Source organism: Pseudophryne corroboree, chromosome 6 (genome assembly GCF_028390025.1).
Source record: "Pseudophryne corroboree isolate aPseCor3 chromosome 6, aPseCor3.hap2, whole genome shotgun sequence".
Lineage (NCBI taxonomy): Eukaryota > Metazoa > Chordata > Amphibia > Anura > Myobatrachidae > Pseudophryne > Pseudophryne corroboree.
In genome coordinates this window covers 382,274,582-382,297,290 of record NC_086449.1, presented here as the reverse complement: position 1 = coordinate 382,297,290, position 22,709 = coordinate 382,274,582, and the positions used below count along the sequence as shown (strand labels likewise).

The following is a 22,709-nucleotide window of genomic DNA, read 5'->3' as shown; positions in this document are numbered from 1 at the left end:
TGATACTACTCAGCGCCCTGCCAGAGACACACCACCACCATGACGGTGGTGGTGTGTCTCTAGCTGGGCGCTGAGTAGTATCAGCATGGGCAACTGGCTGGTTCTGAGCTGCACGCAGGTTCTGCATGGGCAAGGATGATTGACAACCACCGCACTGTGTTTATCTGCACATGCCATATACAGGCTGCGTGATCATGTGTCAGTCATCTCAGGGTGGGAACCAGGATTGGTCCAGACTGTTGGTTGACCCTGCAATAGCCGACAGCAGGTGGGGAGTGGTATTTGTGGTGTGTTGTGCGGCCTCAGTAGCGCTGCGGGGGCGCGTATCTATTTCCCCACTACTGCACGAACAGCAGGGCCAGGTAACAAGGTATGGCGACGCTGTCACAGTAGGGGGCTCCGTCACCCATTCATGTGACCACGTGGCGCACATACATGCATACAGCCGTCCCAGGTCCCTTTCCCATGTTGCTCTGTTCGCTCCCTCTCTGGCCTGTACAGCAGGACGAGGCAACCTGTGACTCTCTATGGCTACGGTGCAGGTAAAAGACGCAGGCTTACTGATTGTTACTGCACCTGGGAGCCTGAGCAGGTTGTGTATCTGGCCTATGGGGAATCAATATGTAATGCCAGAGCATGGGATCCCGGCATTCATGACACCGATGCCAGAATCCTGATATATAAAATACAGACAGGGATGACTAGATGGTATATACCCCTGCTCCATAACCCTAACACTCTGTTCCCGCAGACTAACCTCCCCCTTAGTGTCTGACCCTAACCACCCCCCATCCCTGCTGCCTAAATCTAACCATCCCTCCCCTGCAGCCTGACCTGTTTTGTTTTTATATACTGTAGATAGTAGCTCAGGTAAATCTGGATGTTAGAATAGAGAAAGCCTTTTACTGTCTGCATGCTGGGCATTGCATTATTAGTATCAATTATTTATAGCTCTGCAATCGGTGTACTACGAAATGCGGGCTGTCGGGATCCCGGCGCCCAGTATACTGGCACCGGGTCGCGACAGCCCGCATGCTGGCAGCAGGGTGAGCGCAAAAGAGCCCCTTGCGGGCTCGCTGCGATCGCCAAGCTACAGGCACGGTGGCGCGCATATTCTCCCTCCAGGGGTGTCATGGACACCCCAAGAGGAAGAAAATTTGTGAATATATCGGCGGTCGGGATCCCAGTGCCGGTATGCTGAGCGCCGGGATCCCGACAGCCGGTATAAGGAGTGCCACCCCTCTGCAATGACTAGAGGACAACAGACCGGATCCAGCAGGACACGCTGTGAGTCAGAGTCCTGTGTGTGCCTCAGCCAATACTAAGGAATGGTATTGACTGAGGTGCACACAGGATTCTGACTCACAGAGCGTAATGCAGGACCCGATCATTCCTCAGTGGCCCTATCACTTGTCAATCACCTCCTTTCCCACCAGTACTGCCCAAACTGCTTTATACCCTTACCCCCTCCATAGGATGTAGCTACCATAGGTGCAGGGAGTGCAGCTGAGAGGGGCCCATCTTACCTGTCACAGTTATGTTTTATATGCATACCCCCAGCACTTTCTGCCCCTAACCACCTCCTTGCCCTGAGTACTGCCCCGACTGCTATCTACCTTTACCACCTCCCTCTACCACCATCACTCCCCCCTGTACTGCCTGGCCCTAAACCCTCGCCGCCAACACTGCCCTAACTATGAACCCTTACCCCCTTCCTACCCCCAGCACTACCTGCTCCTAACCCTCTCCTTGTTCCCCAGCACTGTCCCATCTGCTTTCTGACCTCATCCCCCATAATATGTGATGGGACCCAGAAATAGTGGCGTAGGACCCACATTTTTTCAAGTGAGGGGTCCCCAGGACCCACAAATTATTTTGCTCCGCGCGATCACTGTATATATATATATATATATATATATATATATATATATCATTCCTTATTCCACAATATTTGTTTAAATATTACTAAAAACCTTTTTTTACAAAAAATCCTAATAAAAGTTATGTTTTAATTAACTAAAATTTCAAAATAAAAAAAGAGTGCACCAGCAAGAAAGCCTTCATGGACCAGGTCTCTCTCATAACCTACCCATTCGCAAACTTTGACATTGTAAATTGCTTTCTGGTGCACCTCCAGCACAATATATCACTATTGGAATTTATTAATAACAATTTTCTTCTAAATTGCTGGTTCATAAACTGACGCTACTAATATTCTCATATCCTGTGCATAATCTACCCAGGGCTTACCCCCCATTCTCTGTATATGTTTTTATCTCTGTAATACACATAATTTTAATTAAAATTACAGCAGAATCTTCTAAACAAAATTTAGGTTTGATATATCTAATGACAATAAGATCCACAACACAAATGGGTTTGCACAACAATTACTATACAAGGTACTGACATTTAATCTGAAAATCAGAATTTCAACTCACAGTTCTACCATTACAATGCTGCTATTACATGGAATTAAATCCCTAATATACAGCAGCATTACTCTTAATTCCTTGAGGGATACAGCAAATTAATAAATGTCATGAGCTTTAGACCTCAGAGAATATAAAATGAAAAACAGCTAAAAGCATAATCCCATTAACTCCATCTGTACAAATTAAAAATTCTGTTTGTCAAGTAAAATTAAAGGAAGTAGTCACTTATTTGACAGATGAATTTTCCATAAGGAAATCAACAGAAAAAGCAGACAGTTTCCTCACTTTACAAGCAGTAAGCACATGGATGTATACATACTGTAGGTTGTATACATTAAAGTGAACTGTAAATTAGACACATAAACCAAGAGAATGTATTGCTCTTTCAGATCCTCTACCACCAACTCCCAGAAGCAAACTATATGGGGTGGAGAATGACAACTGACAGAGCCACAAATCCACTGTGATTATTTACTAAACGGAACTTGAACACAAGAATCCAAGGGAAAAAAGGGACAAAAGATCAGAAGCTCCACCATAGGTTGTTTTAACCCTGTCATTGCTGGGTATTTGCTTTTGTGCAGTGTCTATTTTTCCACTTTTGCATAGGTTACATTAAAACATCAATAGCTGTAATTTAGTATGCAATATCTAAATACCGGTTTTGTTTTGTTTTTTTGTTTCTTAAAACTGAATTTTATTAAAATGCAGTTTGTCTTATTGCTTCTTCTAAAACGTCAAATAAAATGTGAGATGTAGAGATGGGGAAAAAAAGCTGCAAGGTTTATGTAGCGAAACACGTCAGCCATTTACCCTTGGAACAGGACAATCTTGAACCGGACCCGAACCAGCCCACATCACGTACCAGACATCCAGTGGAGTCCTAGAGAGGCACCATCCTGTCTCCGCAACGCATGAGGTACCCACCATACATGGGATTTTGCACTAACCCTCTAGCGGCATATGGAATTCTAATTTGGACTCTCTACAATACCATCTGAAAGGGACTCTACAGTGGAATTTTACTGGACATAATATCTATGGGCAAAATGTGGAACGGATCCTAGAGAACACAAAACATCAGTCCTGAATCACCTCCAGGGGTAAACTCTATCCATCCTATATAATTGGCTAAATCATTTCCTGCTTATAATTGGCTTATCTTGCACATAATACTGCTTTTTAAAGCGTTATTATTGTTTTAATAAATTGTTTTTAAAAGTTATACACATAGTGAATGGTACTGTTCTTTCCTCTAACAGCGCAGCCTCATTTTCCTTCTCTATTGTCAAATAAAATGTACTCACAAATAGCCCAAAAAGTGGAAACGTTGGGGGAGAATTTAATTATCAGTGCAATAAAATAATGGATGCCCAGACAATTGCATAACACCCTGCCTAAAGAGACAGGAGATATGCAATTATAAGCGCTCCTTAAATAACTGAATCGCCCACTTTTTGTCCACAGTTTTAACATATATGCAGAAAATGAGTCCTACAACTCCTCCACAGCAAAGTGGTTAAATGCTAAACAGAACATTCAAGTTTGGGTGGGTAGTGGGGGAAATCAACCATTTGGGCAGTGAAAGCATACAAGAAAATACTATCAAATGAAAACAATATCTTTGACTAGTAGAAATTAGACTAAAGCTGGCCAAACACTGTTCGATAATCGCGTAAACCAGCAGAGTAAACAACTGGCTTGAATTATCGTGGATAATCTGATTTGGTTATCACACCTCTCTGATCCCCCAGAGCAGCATTCAGCCCACTCCTAGAAGCAAATTAGATTGCAGATTGAACACACCACACCCAAATCTAACTCTCTCTGCACATGTTAAATCTGACTCCCCTGCAGTGCACATGGTTTTGCCCAACTGCTAACAAAATTCCTGCTGCGATCAACTTGGAATTACCCCCATTGTGCAGTGCATGGCGGCAGCCCAATTAACATGTGGCCGCTACTACTCTCTTCCGTGTCTGCAGGTCAGACTCACTATTGTGCAGTTTATGGCCAACACTGCAGTGAAAGATACATTACCGAGGTCAAGAACAACTTGTTGAACCAGCAGCAGAGATACAACACAGCTCAAAAGTTTTGTGAGAAATGGGTTTCGCTATTAGAATTAGTAATCTAGTCATAGTTAACATACAAAAGCATATCATGAGTACACACATTTTACCTTGAGAACAGCGTCTTCACGAGATATTGGTAAGTGGTTTAAATCTGAAAAATATCTTGGGTTAATGGTTCAAAGGTCCTTAGCCCTCTATTAATTTGTGCCTTTGCTGAATATTGTTTACATTTCTCACAGACTGTGTTATGGCATCCCCTCATAAGTATGGTGCAAACCAGCAGAAAATAATACTTGGAAAACACGAGGGAGGCTGCCATACATGCTCCAAGTCAGTGACATATTCAAGTAAGCACTGTACACTATTTTAGCATCTCGCATTAAGCAGTTAATGTTTTTAGTCATCTCCAGAGGGTCTGAAGCCATGCCAACAAACCCACCACAACCAAGATGGACAGAATGATTACAATTAAGTCAGTAGCTGATCCTTGCAAGTCTGCACAATAATTAACCCAAGATTTATGGGTAAACTATTAAAAAAACACGTCCATAAGTCAATTGAAAAGCCTCAACTCAAGGATCACGGCATACTGGATTATCAAGAAGCCCTCAATCAGTGCCAAGGACAGCAGTACAAGGGTTGCTTTTGCTAAGAAGCACCTCAACTGGATGGACACTGCTTGGTCCAGCGTGTTATGGAGTGACAACAGCAAATTTAATCCGGTGTCCTCTGGCAGAATAAAGTATTTCCACTGCCCTAAACATGTAGGAGCACACATTTTTTGAGGGTTTCTCTAGCAAGTGTCAGGAATCAGCGTTCAGCGGTATCTCACTTAGCAGCACGCTGGTGCGCAGGCCTCCGGAGGTCCCGCCCCCAGCTTGATGCTGCCTTAGTACTCTGTCCGCAGTGCACAGTACCCACTACCGCTGTGAACCCCTGAATTCCATCTGGCGAGTACCACCGGTGTGTTCCCACCATCTGTACTGCATGGGTGCCGCCATGACACTTGCAGTCAGCTGACCAGAAACATCCAATCCTGCGCTGTGTCTGCACACATGACTCAAGCAACCAATGCCTGCTGAGCAGGGGGTATAAAGCCAGAACATCGGCTCAGTCTCATTGCCTTGAACAACGCGTTGCATCCAGTGCATAGCGTCTCCTGGCTACAGTTACTGTCTCCTGAGACTTCCTAGTGTCAGCTCCTCCGTGGAACTACAGGCACCAGCCATCCAGCTCTGCTACGGCTCCTTCCACAGTCTGCTACCACTTCTACTTGCAGTAAGTGACTCTCTCCAGGTGCTGCCTTTCCATACTCATCTGTGTGTTGTTACTCTGCATCAGCACTGTGCTATCCATATAGCACTAAAGCAACCAGCTTAAAAGTACCAACTGTCTCCTTATAATAGCCTAGCCTGGCTCTGTGGTTATTGTGCATTTCTAACGGACTGTGTGATCTTATTACAAAGTGCTATCGGTTTCCAGGCCATTTACCGGAGTTACCAATTGCCTATATTATTCCAATACAAATCACCATCAGTTTCCAGGCCGATCATCGGTTGTATTACTTACCATCAGAGAATTGACTGTAGTTGCCATCGGCTTCCAGACCAACCATCGTTAATTACAAGTTGTTATTGGTTTCCAGACCATTGTATGTGACTGTTTAACTTAAGACTCTGTCAGCTTCCATGCTAAGATTCTCCTGTATTTGCCATTTGCTCCAGTGATTATTATATTCTCTGTGTGCTTTCAATAAAACATCATTGCGCAAATGAGAAGTAACTTATTGCAGCCTCCTCGTTTCCTCCACCACACCACCACTGACCCACTAGTGCCCCCTCCAGGAACAGACACAGACCTGACAGCAAAGATTGTTGGTTGTCTATACCATGGTTTCTCTAGTAACTAGTTTCTCTAGTAAGTTGTATCATGGATCAGTTTGTTGACAGAAATATAAGATAAACAAAAGCTACTGTTTGTAATAAAGAATATGCCCCACAAATGGATCTTCCAACAAGAAAACGATCCCAAATACCACTGCGAAATGATTAAGGACCAGTGCAACAAAAATAAAATCAATGTACTCAAGGGGCCAAGTCAAAGTCCCAACCTAAACCCCACTGAGTACATATGGGAAGAGCTAAATAAGCATTTAAGAACTCAAAACAGCTTAAACCAGGACACTATTTTCAAGCTTTCCAAAGGAAATGGACAAATATTCTTCAGGAATACTACCTAATAAGTATCCCATAGATGCCAGGTCATAGCAGCAAATGGTTTTGAAACAAAGTACTACCACTGTTGTCTTGAAATATCCCATTTTTTGTTATTTTGTGGCATCTATGGGTGACATTCAATTGTTTTAGGTGCCATCAGATGGTGCCCAACTGAGCTATTGAATTGCCAGCGCCAGCATTTCAGCTCGCTAGCCCCCTGCGTCCATTAGTTTGGTCACGTTTAGCTGCTTTACACGGCTAAACTGGACCTCTCTGGGCGCAATCAGTTCAATAAAAAAAGCACAATTTAATATCAAAGCAGGAACAATGGAACTGAAGTCTTCTATAGACAGGAGCCAGAATAATCAGTACAGCTAGTTGCAAGCTGAAGCTCACTAGGCAGGTAGTGACGTGCTAGGAGTCAGAAATACTTATTCTCTGGCACAGAACACAACGCAGATAGGGAATACATAAGAATTCTGTGATTGGTTGCTAATATCAGCTAAGAAAAGGAGCATTCTGACTGGAGGGAATGCAATCAGAGGACAGCAACAGTTCACAAGACAAAACAGGAAACCTGACCTGCAGGCCAGGCAACAAGGTAAGTCCGATAACAAATACAAGAACTTGATTGATGCAGACAGAATCATAGCAGAAAATGGTTCTTAAGTCAGTTACGGCACACTCAGAATAGTGAGGACTGCAAAGATTTGCCACTACAAGAAACTTCTAATACTAAAGACATAGAAATGTGTCCTCACACATCTAGCCTCATTAAGCTACGCAGCGGGAGATGCCTGGCATGAGTGAGCTGACAGATCCTGTGTAACTCCACTAGCATCGGACGTCGTTTTGCCGTAAATGCATCCGATTCGCATCACTATGTAAATAAGATGCACTAGCAGACTCTGCTGATTAAAATTATATGTGGCATGCTTATATACTGTGTCACACATGTTGCCTATCACTTTAATCAGCAAAAACTGCTTGTGCATCTTATATGCATTGTTTTGTGAAAAAGACATTTAACGACACGGCATGGCGTAACTATAAGGGCTTCTTAACGTGCATGGAGGCTAGATGTAAGTGGACACATCTGTATACTGGCAAAAAAGTCCCTATTGGTGTGTTTTAAGTGGGTATGGACTATCAAACAAAAAAACATATACTGTACTTCTGGTGTTGATAAAGAGGAGCCAGCTTTCTAGGAGACATGAGTCACAACTAAATAACAGGTCATTAAGATATTACATTCAGTTGTAATAACCACCACAAAAAAGTGAAATAGCATTTAGTTGCTGTATAAAATCTGTAGTATTCAAAGAAGGTATAGTTACCCTTAAATAAATCATAAAAACATTCTCTATTGATGTTCTCTCCCACACAGAACTCATTCAAAAGCTGGAATAGAACTTCTTGAAAAGGCAATTATAAAATTTAAACATGACCTGCAACAGCAATGTTGCAGAAAATGGTACAGTATGTGTTTTGATTTTATGTTTGCCGTTAACCTACAGTAGTGCTAAAACGGACACATATACCTTATCATTCATAGGGGTCGATTCTATTCGGCAACTAATGAATAGCGCCGGGAATTAGCTCCCGACGCTATTCAATTCAGCAACTAGTTACGTCGGCGATGGCCCGTTCTCGCCGACAAAACAGGTAGTTTTGTCGGGAGAACGGGCATTCTCCGACTTAACTCCCCGGCGAGAGGCTGATTCCCGACAGAATCAGCCTCGCGCCGGCCGCGAGGCAGCACTTTTGTCGGGTTTCTCTTCTCATCCCCCGGGGATGAGAGAAGAATTCCCGACAATTGCAGGTAACTAGTTGCTGAATTGAATAGCGTCGGGAGCTAATTCCCGGCGCTATTCATTAGTTGCCGAATAGAATCGACCCCATAGAAGTTTACATTTTCCTTTCTTGCAAACAAGTACCATAACAAAAACCAAACCACCTTCTAGAACACAGGCTCTCAAACTCGGTCCTTAGGACCCCACATAGTTCATGGTTTCCAGGCCAACAGTTGATTTGGAAAATGTGACAATTGGTGATACACAGTGCAGCTTCTGGGTGACTTGGAAAACGTGAGCTATGTGGAGTCCTGAAGACAGAGTTTGAGAGCCACTGTTCGAGAAAATAAAAAAATAAGAATTTACTTACCGATAATTCTATTTCTCGTAGTCCGTAGTGGATGCTGGGAACTCCGTAAGGACCATGGGGAATAGCGGCTCCGCAGGAGACTGGGCACATCTAAAGAAAGCTTTAGGATCACCTGGTGTGCACTGGCTCCTCCCCCTATGACCCTCCTCCAAGCCTCAGTTAGGATACTGTGCCCGGACGAGCGTACACAATAAGGAAGGATTTTGAATCCCGGGTAAGACTCATACCAGCCACACCAATCACACTGTACAACTTGTGATCTGAACCCAGTTAACAGCATGATAATAGAGGAGCCTCTAGAAAAGATGGCTCACTACAACAATAACCCGAATTTTTTGGTAACAATAATTATGTACCAGTATTGCAGACAATCCGCACTTGGGATGGGCGCCCAGCATCCACTACGGACTACGAGAAATAGAATTATCGGTAAGTAAATTCTTATTTTCTCTGACGTCCTAGTGGATGCTGGGAACTCCGTAAGGACCATGGGGATTATACCAAAGCTCCCAAACGGGCGGGAGAGTGCGGATAACTCTGCAGCACCGAATGAGAGAACTCCAGGTCCTCCTCAGCCAAGATATCAAATTTGTAGAATTTTACAAACGTATTTGCTCCTGACCAAGTAACTGCTCGGCAAAGTTGTAAAGCCGAGACCCCTCGGGCAGCTGCCCAAGATGAGCCCACCTTCCTTGTGGAGTGGGCATTTTAAGATTTTTGGCTGTGGCAGGCCTGCCACAGAATGTGCAAGCTGAATTGTACTACAAATCCAACGAGCAATCGTCTGCTTAGAAGCAGGAGCACCCAGTTTGTTGGGTGCATACAGGATAAACAGCGAGTCAGATTTTCTGACTCCAGCCGTCCTGGAAACATGTATTTTCAGGGTCCTGACCACGTCAAGCAACTTGGAATCCTCCAAGTCCTTAGTAGCCGCAGGTACCACAATAGGTTGGTTCATGTGAAATGCAGAAACAACCTTAGGTAGAAAATTTGAGGACGAGTCCTCAATTCTGCCCTTTCAGAATGAAATATTAAGTAAGGGCTTTTATATGATAAAGCCGCCAATTCTGACACCCGCCTGGCTGAAACCAGGGCTAACTCGTCACTTCCATGTGAGATATTTTAAGTCCACAGTGGTGAGTGGTTCAAACCAATGTGACTTTAGGAAACTCAACACAACATTGAGATCCCCAAGGTGCCACTGGAGGCACAAAAGGAGACTGTATATGCAGTACCCCTTTTACAAATGTCTGAACTTCAGGCACTGAAGCCAGTTCTTTTTGGAAGAAAATCGACAGGGCCGAAATTTGAACCTTAATGGACCCTAATTTTAGGCCCATAGACCGTCCTGTTTGCAGGAAATGGAGGAAACGACCCAGTTGAAATTCCTCTGTAGGGGCCTTCTTGGCCTCACCCCACGCAACATATTTTCGCCAAATGCGGTGATAATGTTTTGCGGTTATGTCCTTCCTGGCCTTGACCAGGGTAGGGATCTTCAGGATCCGGCGTTCAACCGCCATGCCGTCAAACGCAGCCGCGGTAAGTCTTGGAACAGACAAGGCCCTTGCTGGAGCAGGTCCTTTCTTAGAGGTAGAGGCCACGGTTCGTCCGTGAGCATCTCTTGAAGTTCCGGATACCAAGTCCTTCTTGGCCAATCCGGAACCACGAGTATAGTTCTTACTCCTCTCCTTCTTATGATTCTCAGTACTTTTGGTATGAGGGGCAGAGGAGGGAACACATACACTGACTGGTACACCCACGGTGTTACCAGAGCGTCCACCGCTATTGCCTGAGGGTCCCTTGACCTGGCGCAATATCTGTCTAGTTTTTTGTTTAGACGGGACGCCATTATGTCCACCTTTTGTTTTTCCCAACGGTTTACAATCAGGTGGAAGACTTCTGGGTGAAGTCCCCACTCTCCCGGGTGAAGGTCGTGTCTGCTGAGGAAGTCTGCTTCCCAGTTGTCCACTCCCGGAATGAACACTGCTGACAGTGCTATCACATGATTTTCCGCCCAGCGAAAATCCTTGCAGCTTCTGCCATTGTCCTCCTGCTTCTCGTGCCGCCCTGTCTGTTTACGTGGGCGACTGACGTGATGTTGTCCGATTGGATCAATACCGCCTGACCCTGAAGCAGGGGTTTCGCTTGACTTAGGGCATTGTAAATGGCCCTTAGTTCCAGAATGTTTATATGAAGAGATGTCTCCAGGCTTGACCATAAGCCCTGGAAATTCCTTCCCTGTGTGACTGCTCCCCAGCCTCGCAGGCTGGCATCCGTGGCCACCAGGACCCAGTCCCGAATGCCGAATCTGCGGCCCTCTAGAAGATGAGCACTCTGCAACCACCACAGGAGGGATACCCTTGTCCCTGGTGACAGGGTTATCCGCTGAAGCATCTGAAGATGCGACCCGGACCATTTGTCCAGAAGGTTCCACTGTGCGTGGAATCTGCCGAATGGGATTGCTTCGTAGGAAGCCACCATTTTTACCCAGAACCCTTGTGCATTGATGCACTGAGACTTGGTTCGGTTTTAGGAGGTTCCAGACTAGCTCGGATAACTCCCTGGCTTTCTCCTCCGGGAGAAGCACCTTCTTTCTGGACTATGTCCAGAATCATCCCTAGGAACAGAAGACAAGTCGTCGGAACCAGCTGCGATTTTGGAATATTGAAAATCCAATCGTGCTGCCGCAACACTACCTGATATAGTGCTACACCGATCTCCAACTGTTCCCTGGATCTAACCCTTATCAGGGAATCGTCCAAGTAAAGGATAACTAAAATTCCCTTCCTTCGAAGGAATATCATCATTTCGGTCATTACTTCAGTAAAGACCCGGGGTGCCGTGGACCATCCCTACGGCAGCGTCCGAACTGATACAGTTCTGTACCATAACCTGAAATACCCTTGGTGAGAAGGGTAAATTTTGACATGAAGGTAAGCCTCCTTGATGTCCCGAGACATCATGTAGTCCCATTCTTCCAGGTTTGCAATCACTGCTCTGAGTGACTCAATTTTGAATTTGAACCTCTGTATGCAAGTGTTCAAAGATTTTAGATTTTAGATTTTAAAATCGGTCTCACCGAGCCGTCTGGCTTCGGTACCACAATAGTGTGGAATAATACCCCGTTCCCTGTTGCAGGAGGGGTACCTTGATTATCACCTGCTGGGAATACAGCTTGTGAATGGCTTCCAAAACTGCCTCCCTGTCAGCGGGAGACGTCGGTAAAACAGACTTTTGGAAACGGCGAGGGGAATACGTCTCGAATTCCAATTTGTACCCCTGAAATATTATCTGAAGGATCCAGGGGTCTACTTGCGAGTGAGCCCACTGCGCACTGAAATTCATTGAGAACGGGACCCCACCGTGCCTGAACTTGTAAAGCCCTAGCGTCATACTGAGGGCTTGGCAGCGGCGGAAAAGGGTTTCTGTTCCTTGGAACTGGCTGATCTCTGCAGCCATTTTCCTCTCCCTCTGTCACGAGCAGAAAAGAGGAACCCTTTTGTCCGCTTGCCAACCAGGACTGCGCCTGATAATACGGCGTCTTATTTTGAGAGGCGACCTGGGGTACATCCCCTCTTTTAAGGCAATACTTCCAAATGCCGTTTGGAATCCGCATCACCTGACCACTTTACTGGAATAATTGGACAACGCACTTATACTTGATGCCAGTCGGCAAATATTCCGCTGTGCATCCTGCATATATAGAAATGCATCTTTTAATTGCTCTATAGGCAATAATATACTGTCCTTATCTAGGATATCATTTCCAGTCAGGGAATCCGACCACGCCAACCCAGCACTGCACATCCAGGCTGAGGCGATTGCTGGTCGCAGTATAACACCAGTATGTGTGTAAATACATTTTAGGATACGCTCCTGCTTTCTATCAGCAGGATCCTTAAGGGCGGCCATCTCAGGAGAGGGTAGAGCCCTTGTTTTTAAAAGCGTGTGAGCGCTTTATCCACCCTAGGGGGTGTTTCCCAACGCACCCTAACCTCTGGCGGGAAAAGGTATACTGCCAATAACTTTTTAGAAAATATCAATTGTTATCGGGGGGAAATCCACGCATCATCACACACCTCATTTTATTTCTCAGATTCAGGAAAACTACAGGAAGTTTTTCCTCACCAAACATAATACCCCTTTTTTTTGGTGGTATTCATATTATCAGAAAAGTGTAAACTTTTTCCATTGCCTCAATCATGCAATGTGTGGCCCTATTGGAAATCACGGTTGTCTCTTCACCCTCGACACAGGAGTCAGTACCCCTGTCGGCGTCTGTATCTGAGGTAACGGGCGCTTTAGGGCCCCTGTATGAGACGTCTGGACATGCACAAGCTGAGTAGCCGGCTGTCTCATGTCAACCACTGTCTTTTATACAAAGCTGACACTGTCACGCAATTTCAACAGTACATCCACTCAGGTGTCGACCCCCTAGGGGGTGACAACACTATTTCAGACACTCTACTCCGTCTCCTCATCATTTTTCTCCTCATACATGTCGACACCAACGTACCGACACACAGCACACACACAGGGAATGCTCTGATAGAGGACAGGACCCCACTAGCCCTTTGGGGAGACAGAGGGAGAGTTTGCCAGCACACACCAGAGCGCTATATATATACAGGGATAACCTTATATAAGTGTTTTTCCCTTTATAGCTGCTGTATTGTTATATACTGCGCCTAATTTGTGCCCCCCTCTCTTTTTTAACCCCTTTCTGTAGTGTAGTGACTGCAGGGGAGAGCCAGGGAGCTTCCCTCCAACTGAGCTGTGAGGGAAAATGGCGCCAGTGTGCTGAGGAGATAGGCTCCGCCCCTTTCTCGGCGTCCTTATCATCCTTTTTCTGTATGTTTTGGCAGGGGTTAAATGCATCCATATAGCCCAGGAGTTATATGTGATGCATTTATTTTAGCCATATAAGGTTTTTTTATCGATTTATTGCGTCTCAGGGCGCTGCCCCCCCCAGCGCCCTGCACCCTCAGTGACCGGAGTGTGAAGTGTGCTGAGAGCAATGGCGCACAGCTGCGGTGCTGTGCGCTACCTTATCTGAAGACAGGATCGTCTTCTGCCGCCGATTTTTCCGGACCTCTTCGCTCTTCTGGCTCTGTAAGGGGGACGGCGGCGCGGCTCCGGTGACCCATCCAGGCTGAACCTGTGATCGTCCCTCTGGAGCTAATGTCCAGTAGCCTAAGAAGCCCAATCCACTCTGCACGCAGGTGAGTTCGCTTCTTCTCCCCTTAGTCCCTCGATGCAGTGAGCCTGTTGCCAGCAGGTCTCACTGAAAATAATAAACCTAAACTAAAACTTTCACAAAGAGCTCAGGAGAGCCCCTAGTGTGCACCCTTCTCGTCGGGCACAGAAATCTAACTGAGGCTTGGAGGAGGGTCATAGGGGGAGGAGCCAGTGCACACCAGGTGATCCTAAAGCTTTCTTTAGATGTGCCCAGTCTCCTGCGGAGCCGCTATTCCCCATGGTCCTTACGGAGTTCCCAGCATCCACTAGGACGTCAAAGAAATATTTTTTTTAATACCATCAGAAACAGGATCATAATAGCTCTTCACTTTGGATAGCCCTGTGCCCTACCTCCCACATAATGAACTTATCCCAAATATAAAGCAGTTCAAATGTGTAGAGGCAATGGTGATTTATGGGATAGTGCTGTCACAAGTGGTCCAAGGAAGTACAACCAGTAAACCGGTGTCAATGTTATGGTCACTAAGGCTCACTTGATGTGCATGGAGAGTGAAGGCTAGCCTGTCTAGACCTATCCCACAGAAGAGCTACTATAGCACAAAATCCTGAAAAAGTTCAAGCTGTGATACAAAAGGTGCACAAACATATAGTTCATCGCAGCTTGCTGCATATGGGATTGCGTAGCCACAGACCAGTGAGTGCCCTGTCCACCAAAAGCACCTACAATGGGCAATTTACAGGACTTAAAGCATCTCTTGCTAACGTCTTGATGCCAGATACGATAGGACACTTTCAGAAGTCTTGTGGAGTCCATGCCTTCATCAGAGCTGTTTTGGTGGAACAAAGGGGTCCTACACAATATTAGGAAATGGTTTTAATGTTATGGCTGATCGGTGTATGCACAAATATGTGTATTTGCATATGTGTACTTAAGTGTAAGCGGCCATATCAGTAAGAGAGCGCAACGAAATTGTTCTTTAAACAATCTGATCACCAACTGACACCATGTGGGATCTCTCTACTTAATAAAGGCATAATATTCGTACCCATTGTGGGCGTCAAAAGTTTTAAAACAAACGACTACAAATTAGAAAGCATGTGAAGATTAAGAAAGTAATTTATTGACAAAGAGTAATTTAAACATTGATAAGCAGGTCCTCAAAATATGGGCAATATTTAATTGATTATCGCGCTTATTATCACATGACAGGAGATCGCGGGGGCGATATTCAACTAACTGTTTTTCGCGGTCATAGGTGTCAGGTTTAGAAGCGTAAAGAAGCTAAAACTGACCAAAGTGATCGGCGCGATTGCCAAAAAGTTCAGTTTGGGGATAGAAACTAGTCACTTTTTGCGCATTTCAGCTCGCCACCCCTGGGAGGCAGCTGGCGGAAAAACAATTGAATTCTGCCCTATGAATGCTAGGAGTTTAACAAGTACTGTACAATTCCAATTAATTTGTCCTAACAAGAGACGGTGGCACTCAAGCCTTGGAGTATGGACAAAGGTGCAGTGATATGTCTGGCGAATAACAGGGGTGGGGTGATTGTCCTGCAAAAATATCAGGGATTAGCATGCTAAGATTTAGAGACAATTGTCTGAACATATGACTTATTGTTGGGATGAGCTTGACCTATGTTTAAAAAGAGAGAGTTAACAATATGGCTAGCTCAACATGCTATTTTATAATTTGGCAAAAGACTTAAAATATTTGTGTGTTCATGATGGCTCAAAGTGTTGCCGCTTTTTCTATTTGTTTTTATTCCTTTCTCTCTCTCTCCTCTAACCTTTCCCCTATCCCGTCTCTTCACCCCCAAGGATCTAGACGTTCATGCCAATTTTCTTCAGAAAGGAGACATGTCAGCTGAAAAGAAAAGTTAAATCTTACAGAAAATACTAATAGAGAAGATGGCTTTTATTCATAAGACACATTTTTAAAAAGTGCAAGCTCCTGTCATGAAAAACTGGTATTACCCTTCTGCATTCTACAACTAGTAAAACGGAGAATCTCAGAGTCACTTTTTCCAAGCAGTTGAGACCAACAGTAATAACGGAGCTCCCAGTTGGTGATGGCAGAGGTCACCCAGCATTCTTAGCAAAGGCTCTACCACAAATAGGAACACACAAGAGGGGACCTTCATTGTGGGTGGGCATTTGATTCCCAGACAAATAGATTTGGTCTACAAAAAGTGATTTTACGAGGAGGCATGTTGGATGAGATGGGTGGATTCAGGATCACCAATGTTATGTGGATTATATTAATTTAATTTTAATATTACAAGTACTGTGCCTTCTGATTGGCAATAGTAGACTTAAAAAGTGCCAGAAAACACACATCATTTTCTCTAACGAAACCGAGATGTGCTTGGGGGCAAAACGCATGTGCTGGTCTGAATCACATGAGCGAGCAGCACGTACTACACTGCCACTGCCCATTCCTTACTACAGTATATTGAAAAAAGAACCTTTACTGTTATTTATTTATTACCAGTTATGTATATAGTGCACACATATTCCGCTTGCGCTTTACAGAGAATATCTGGCCATTCACATCAGTCCCTGCCCCAGTGGAGCTTACAATCTATATTCCCTATCACAAGTACACGCGCACACATTCATGCTTGAGTTAATTTTGTTGGGAGCCAATTAACCTACCAGAATATTTTTGGGATTGTGGGAGGAAACCGGAGTACCCGGAGGCAACCCACGCAAGTACGGGGAGAATATACAAACTCCACACAGTTAGGGCCATGGTGGGAATTGAACCCATGACCTCAGTGCTGTGAGGCAGTAATGCTAACCATTACACCATTCGTACTGCCCCTTTACATGATTCCACAAAATACAGACAGCCAATGAACTCCTGGGTGAGAAGGTACTTAAACTATGGTCATGAAAACCATCTGCTTTAGGCTATTTATCATGTCCAGACTGAATACTTATTTGAGCTATTTTGTGTTATCATGGTCATGTGAGACTATAAATTAGGAATGTTTGTATGAGGCTTAACATCACTAACAAAACCGGCTTTAATAACATCTCCATTAATATAAATACTGGCCTTGGGCAATTACTGCCTCATTAATTGGAACATACAAGAATCACTTTTTCGAAGCAGAATTGTTTTAACCATGTACTTCATGGAGAGCTTTACCACTGCAACATTGGTCTCAGTTGTGTACACATCAGGACTGGATTATTATCAAGTTTGAGGATTTAAGATTATTATTTTAGTTTTTACCATATGCAAATATGTATGACTGGGGTGTTTTTATACATTTGTATGTGTGGTTTACACAAGTAAAGATAATTTGTAAAAGATATTTCTTGCTTTTTTTCAATAACTTGAGAGCATCAGTGAAAAACCTTACTTGTCCAATGGAGTTTACAGACTGCTCTCACAATTGAGGAATGATTCTATTTATTTATTTATTTACTTACTTATTTTGGTACAGTATGTTTTATTGAAAATGCCAAAATGTTTACAAAGATTGTTCAACAGCACTGTAATAGTAACAGAAGACAGGCGGGTCGGGTCATTCAGTGTCAAAGCAACACACTTTTTGTTAAAATTTTACCTCAGTAGCTGAGACACTGATTACATTTACTATATAGAGAGTTTAAGTAGTCTAAGAAAAATACTAAATATTATTTAAATATCTCATGCAGTTTCCAAAATATGGCTATGTAAAATTTTCAAAAATCTGTCAAAAACTCACAACCGGCATATTTTCAAATTGCCATAGCAGTTCTCTCAAGTATGCAAGAGAGGTGGGAGTAGTGCTATTTTGTTGTGTTTTTTATGTCCTTTCCTATGATATACAATACAATAGGCTTTGTGCAGATAAACATTTTCCAAATTGAAACTGAAATTTTTGATCATGTTAACCTCAAAAAGGGCCTCGATTAAAAAAAAAAGTTACAAAAATTTCAGGAAATACAGATGTAGCACATTTTACCACTGGGATTATTGCCCATTCCTCAAGGAAAAACTGCTCCAGCTCCTTCATGTTGGATGGTTTCCGCTTGTGAACAGCAATCTTCAAATCTGACCACAGATTCTCAATTGGATTGAGATCTGGGCTTTGACTAGGCCATTCCAACACATTTAAATGTTTCCCCTTAAACCACACGAGTGTTGCTTTAGCAGTATGCTTCGGGTCATTGTCTGCTGGAAGGTGAAACTCCGTCCCAGTCTCAAATCACAGGCAGACTGAAACAGGTTTTGCTCAAGAGTGTACGGCTTATTGTGGACACATGCACAGATACACCAGTCTCTGCTGTGGAACTCTGCAGCTCCTTCAGGGTTACCTATGGTCTCTGGGTTGCCTCTCTGATTAATGCCCTCCTTGCCCGGTCTCTGAGTTTTGGTGGCCGGCCCTCTCTTGGCAGGTTTGTTGTGATACCATGTTCTTTCCATTTGAAGATGATAGATTTGATGGTGCTCCAAGAGATCATCAAATATTTGGATATTATTTTTTTTATAACCCAACCCTGACTTGTACTTCTCAACAACTGTGTCCCTGACTTGTTTGGAAAGCTCCTTGGTCTTCATTGTATGATGCCTCTTGTGTATTGGTGTTGCAGCCTCTGGGGCCTTTTAGAAAAGGTGTGTTTAGACTGACAGATCATGTGACACTTATATTGCACACAGGTGGACTTCATTTCACTAATTATGTGACTGGTTGCGCCTGAACTTTTGAGGGGCTTCATAGCAAAGGGGGTGAATACATATGCACATGCCAATTTTCTAATTTTTATTTATAAAAATTATTTTCATATCAAATTTTTCTCATTTCACTTCTAAAACTTAGACTATTTTGTGTAGATCCATCACATAAAATTCAGATTAAAATTATATATACTGTATTATTAAAATTACAGGTTGTAATGCAGTGGTTTCAAAACTTTTTTGAATCACGACACCCTAGAATATCAGAATTTTTTTCACGGCACCCCTAGGCCAAAAATTTCTTATTGAGAAATTAAGAAAGAAATATTACATTAAGTCGATTGCGTTTATATGTCATCCTTAGGGTCAGTTGTGTGGTGAGGGACAAGATTTGCTTCTGTTTGGCCACATATTTTATGACTGGCAACCACCAGCACTGGTTTTGCCTATTATACTGACCATGAATAATTTGAATTGGTCCTGGACCACCAACCCAGGGCACCCCTACAAGTGTCCCGAGGCACCCCAGGGAGCCACGGCACACAGTTTGGGAACCTCTGTTGTAATGTAACAAAATAGGTAAAAAGCCAAGGGGGGTTAATACTTTAGCAAGGCACTGTAGTTTGACAATGCCTCAGAGGTTTTACAGTGTCATCAGGAGTCGTGACAAATTCTTCCAGTTGGAGTTATAGGGTCGACTTTGCATAAGACATCTATTAGAGGTATCCATAGTATATCATAGTATATCATAGTATATCAGGCTTCCTTGGATAGAAGAAAGATGGTGAAGGTCCTTCTGGATGAAGGAAGGTCACTTTTAATTAATCTTTATCTTCATTCTCATCCATCACATAAGCAAGCCACCATTTCACAAAACGGATATATAACCATTTATTTTTAAACTGGAGTTTGACTTGAGATTTTGTAACGAATACTGTAGATGATGTTGTAGCCTTAGAAAAAGGTTTTCACAGATATTTTTGATGTACTTGAATCAACAAGTATAAAAGCATCATACTGTTGTGTTCCCTGAATAGTTACTGACTGGCTGAAACGATTATTCAAAAATGTTTCAGACTCAATGTGTCTTCTTGCGTTGCGAATGTAAAATTATTTCCAGATATATTTCCTGCCGCCGTTCATAAAGTTATATATCCGTTGTGTAAGATCTATTATGATTATATGGAGATCTATTTTTTTGAACCACTGAGGAACACTTCTGGGAGGAGGAGGAGGATAGCCACAGATAAGAAATAATGGATCTGGCAGTATCCATCAGATGCTTACAGTAAGTAATGTTTTTTTTTTTTGTTGTTTTTTTTTTTTTTTTTAAGTAAACAATTTTTAGATCCATTAAATTTAGGAGCTAAAACTCAGGAGTGCAAAGTAGTGAGAATTTTATTATTTGTTCAGAAATAATCATGTGCTAATAGTCTGTCAATGCGGAACAGCACCAAAAGATGTGGAAAGGTGTACTGAGAGCCTGTGGCCTCAGTGGTCAGGAATCACATTATAGAGTGAAGTCAGACATCTACAACATCTGCTAAGAATTTTGTACTTTATCTCAACGACAGGAAAGAGCTATAACTAGCGTGGGCAAAATGGAAAATCCAGCGCAATATGCTACTTAGGCTTGAGCTTCTATTCTAGTCTAAAGCAAATGTGGTGAGGGGGAAGCCACTTTGAAATACAATTGTTAGGCTTGTGAAATGACCTTGCAAAGTAAAAATAAATAAATAAAGTGTCACTCACAGGGGGCAATTTAATTGTTTTCCCCCACGGCTACCACTAGGGGGGAGGAAGCGGAGAAATTCAACTGTTGTTCCAATTAGAAGGGGGGGGGGGGGGGGGGGGGGGGAGACATTTGCATTTCTTCTCGCAGCATCCTGAGGTGCAAGAAGAGATGTGTGCAAAGTCCGTTGTTTGGGAGCACAAAACTCTTCTTTAGATGGATTTAGACGTTTTGCATTGATAAACCCAGTGCTTTTAGGATCATCAATACTAATAGGTGCCAGAACCTAGATACAATTAAATTTCTCCATAAGTGCCTATTCATATAAAACAGCCCAGCAAGAGGTGCACAAAACAACTGAATTGCCTCTAAAGTCTTTAAAAATGGTGAAGTGAACTATGTACAGATGTGGCCATGCTCATCCAGCCTGCAACTCGGCCACACGGGTACATTTGTCATGCCTAGGTGCAAATGTACCTAAGCAGGCCTAGCTGCATCTATGTACACCACCCATGTATTCCTATGGGTGCACGTACTTAGACGCACGCTTGTAATGGGCACACTTGACACACTTATATTGCCGTGAACACGCCAACCCGCAGGCTGGATGAGCGTGGCTACATCTGTATGTATATGTTCAGTGGTGAAAATCGACCTTAATCTTTAGAGGAATGAGTGTTGAAATCCTGAAGGCAAATAAGAGGATTTTAAAATTACCTACCGGTAAATCCTTTTCTCGTAGTCCATAATGGAAACTGGGGACACTTAGTACGATGGGGTATAGATGGGCTCTAAAGGAGCCGGAGCACTTTAAATTTCTTCAACAGGGAGTGTTAGCTTCTCACCTCCATGCCCTCCCTCACAGCTCAGTCTAGGAAAACTGTGCCCGAAGAAGATGGACATACTTGAGAGGAGGAAACATGACAATACAACTAGTGGAGAGATTAACGAACCAGCACTCATCAGATCAAAACATACTAGCAACAGCTAGTGAAACCAGAAAAAGCAACAGCTGATGTAAACAACTTCACACAAGAACAACAACTTGCAGGAAAGTCGTAGCACAAAGGCGGGCGCCCAGTATTCCTTATTGACTACGATTAAAGTATTTACCGATAGGTAATTAAAATCCTCTTTTCTCTATCATCCATAAGGGATACTGGGGACACTTAGGGAGTAATTCTGAGTTGATCGCAGCAGGAACTTTGTTAGCAGTTGGGCAAAACCATGTGCACTGCAGGGGAGGCAGATATAGCATCTGCAGAGAGAGTTAAATTTGGGTGAGTTATTTTGTTTCTGTGCAGGGTAAATACTGGCTGCTTTATTTTTACAATGCAATTGAGACTGCAGATTGAACACACCACACCCAAATCTAACTCTTTCTGCACATGTTATATCTGCCTCCCCTGCAGTGCACATGGTTATGCCCAACTGCTAACAACGTTCCTGCTGCGATCAACTCAAAATTACCCCCTAAGTACGATGGGGATGTCCCAAAGATTCCAGAACGGGTGGGAACATGCTGAGACGCCTGCAGCACCGCATGTCCAAACTGGACATCCTCTGTATCCAGGGTATCAAAACTGTAGAACTTTACAAACGTGTTTATCCCCAACCAGGTAGCGGCCCGGCACAGTTGCAAGGCCGAGACACCACGGGTAGCCGCCCAGGAAGAACCCACAGACCTGGTAAACTGGGCTTTGACAGACCAAGGAATAGGCAAGGCCGCAGAAGCGTACGCCTGTTGAATAGTAAGCCTAATCCAACAGGGATTAGACTGCTTTGAAGCAGGACGACCCTTTTTGTGAGCATCATATAGCACAAAGAAGGAATCCGACTTTCGGACAGCAGTAGTCATCTTGACGTAAATCCTCATGGCTCGCACCACATCCAAAGACTCAGGAACTGACGAAGTGGCCAAAGCCGCCGGAACCACAATAGGCTGATTTAGGTGGAATGCAGAAACCAACTTAAGCAGGAATTGTTGTCGAGTCCTGAGTTCCGCTCTGTCCTCATGAAAGACCAGGTAGGCACTCCTACAGGACAAAGCGCCAAGTTCTAAAACCAAAAAGCGTCCCAGCCAGGTTGAAATCTGCAGGTGGATATTTTCGGCCCTCATGCCAGGAGACGCATCGTTTCCAGATATGGTGGTAATGCTTAGACGTGACAGCTTTACTGGCTTGAATCATGGTGGTAATAACCTTACCTGGCTTTCCC

At 43.7% G+C, this 22,709-nt stretch overlaps 1 protein-coding gene across 1 annotated transcript in view; it reads right to left on the bottom strand.

Moving 5' to 3' along the window:
- CHCHD3 (coiled-coil-helix-coiled-coil-helix domain containing 3) overlaps positions 1–22,709 on the bottom strand; it is a 623,849-nt gene that overhangs the window by 524,391 nt on the left and 76,749 nt on the right. The window lies entirely within an intron of this gene.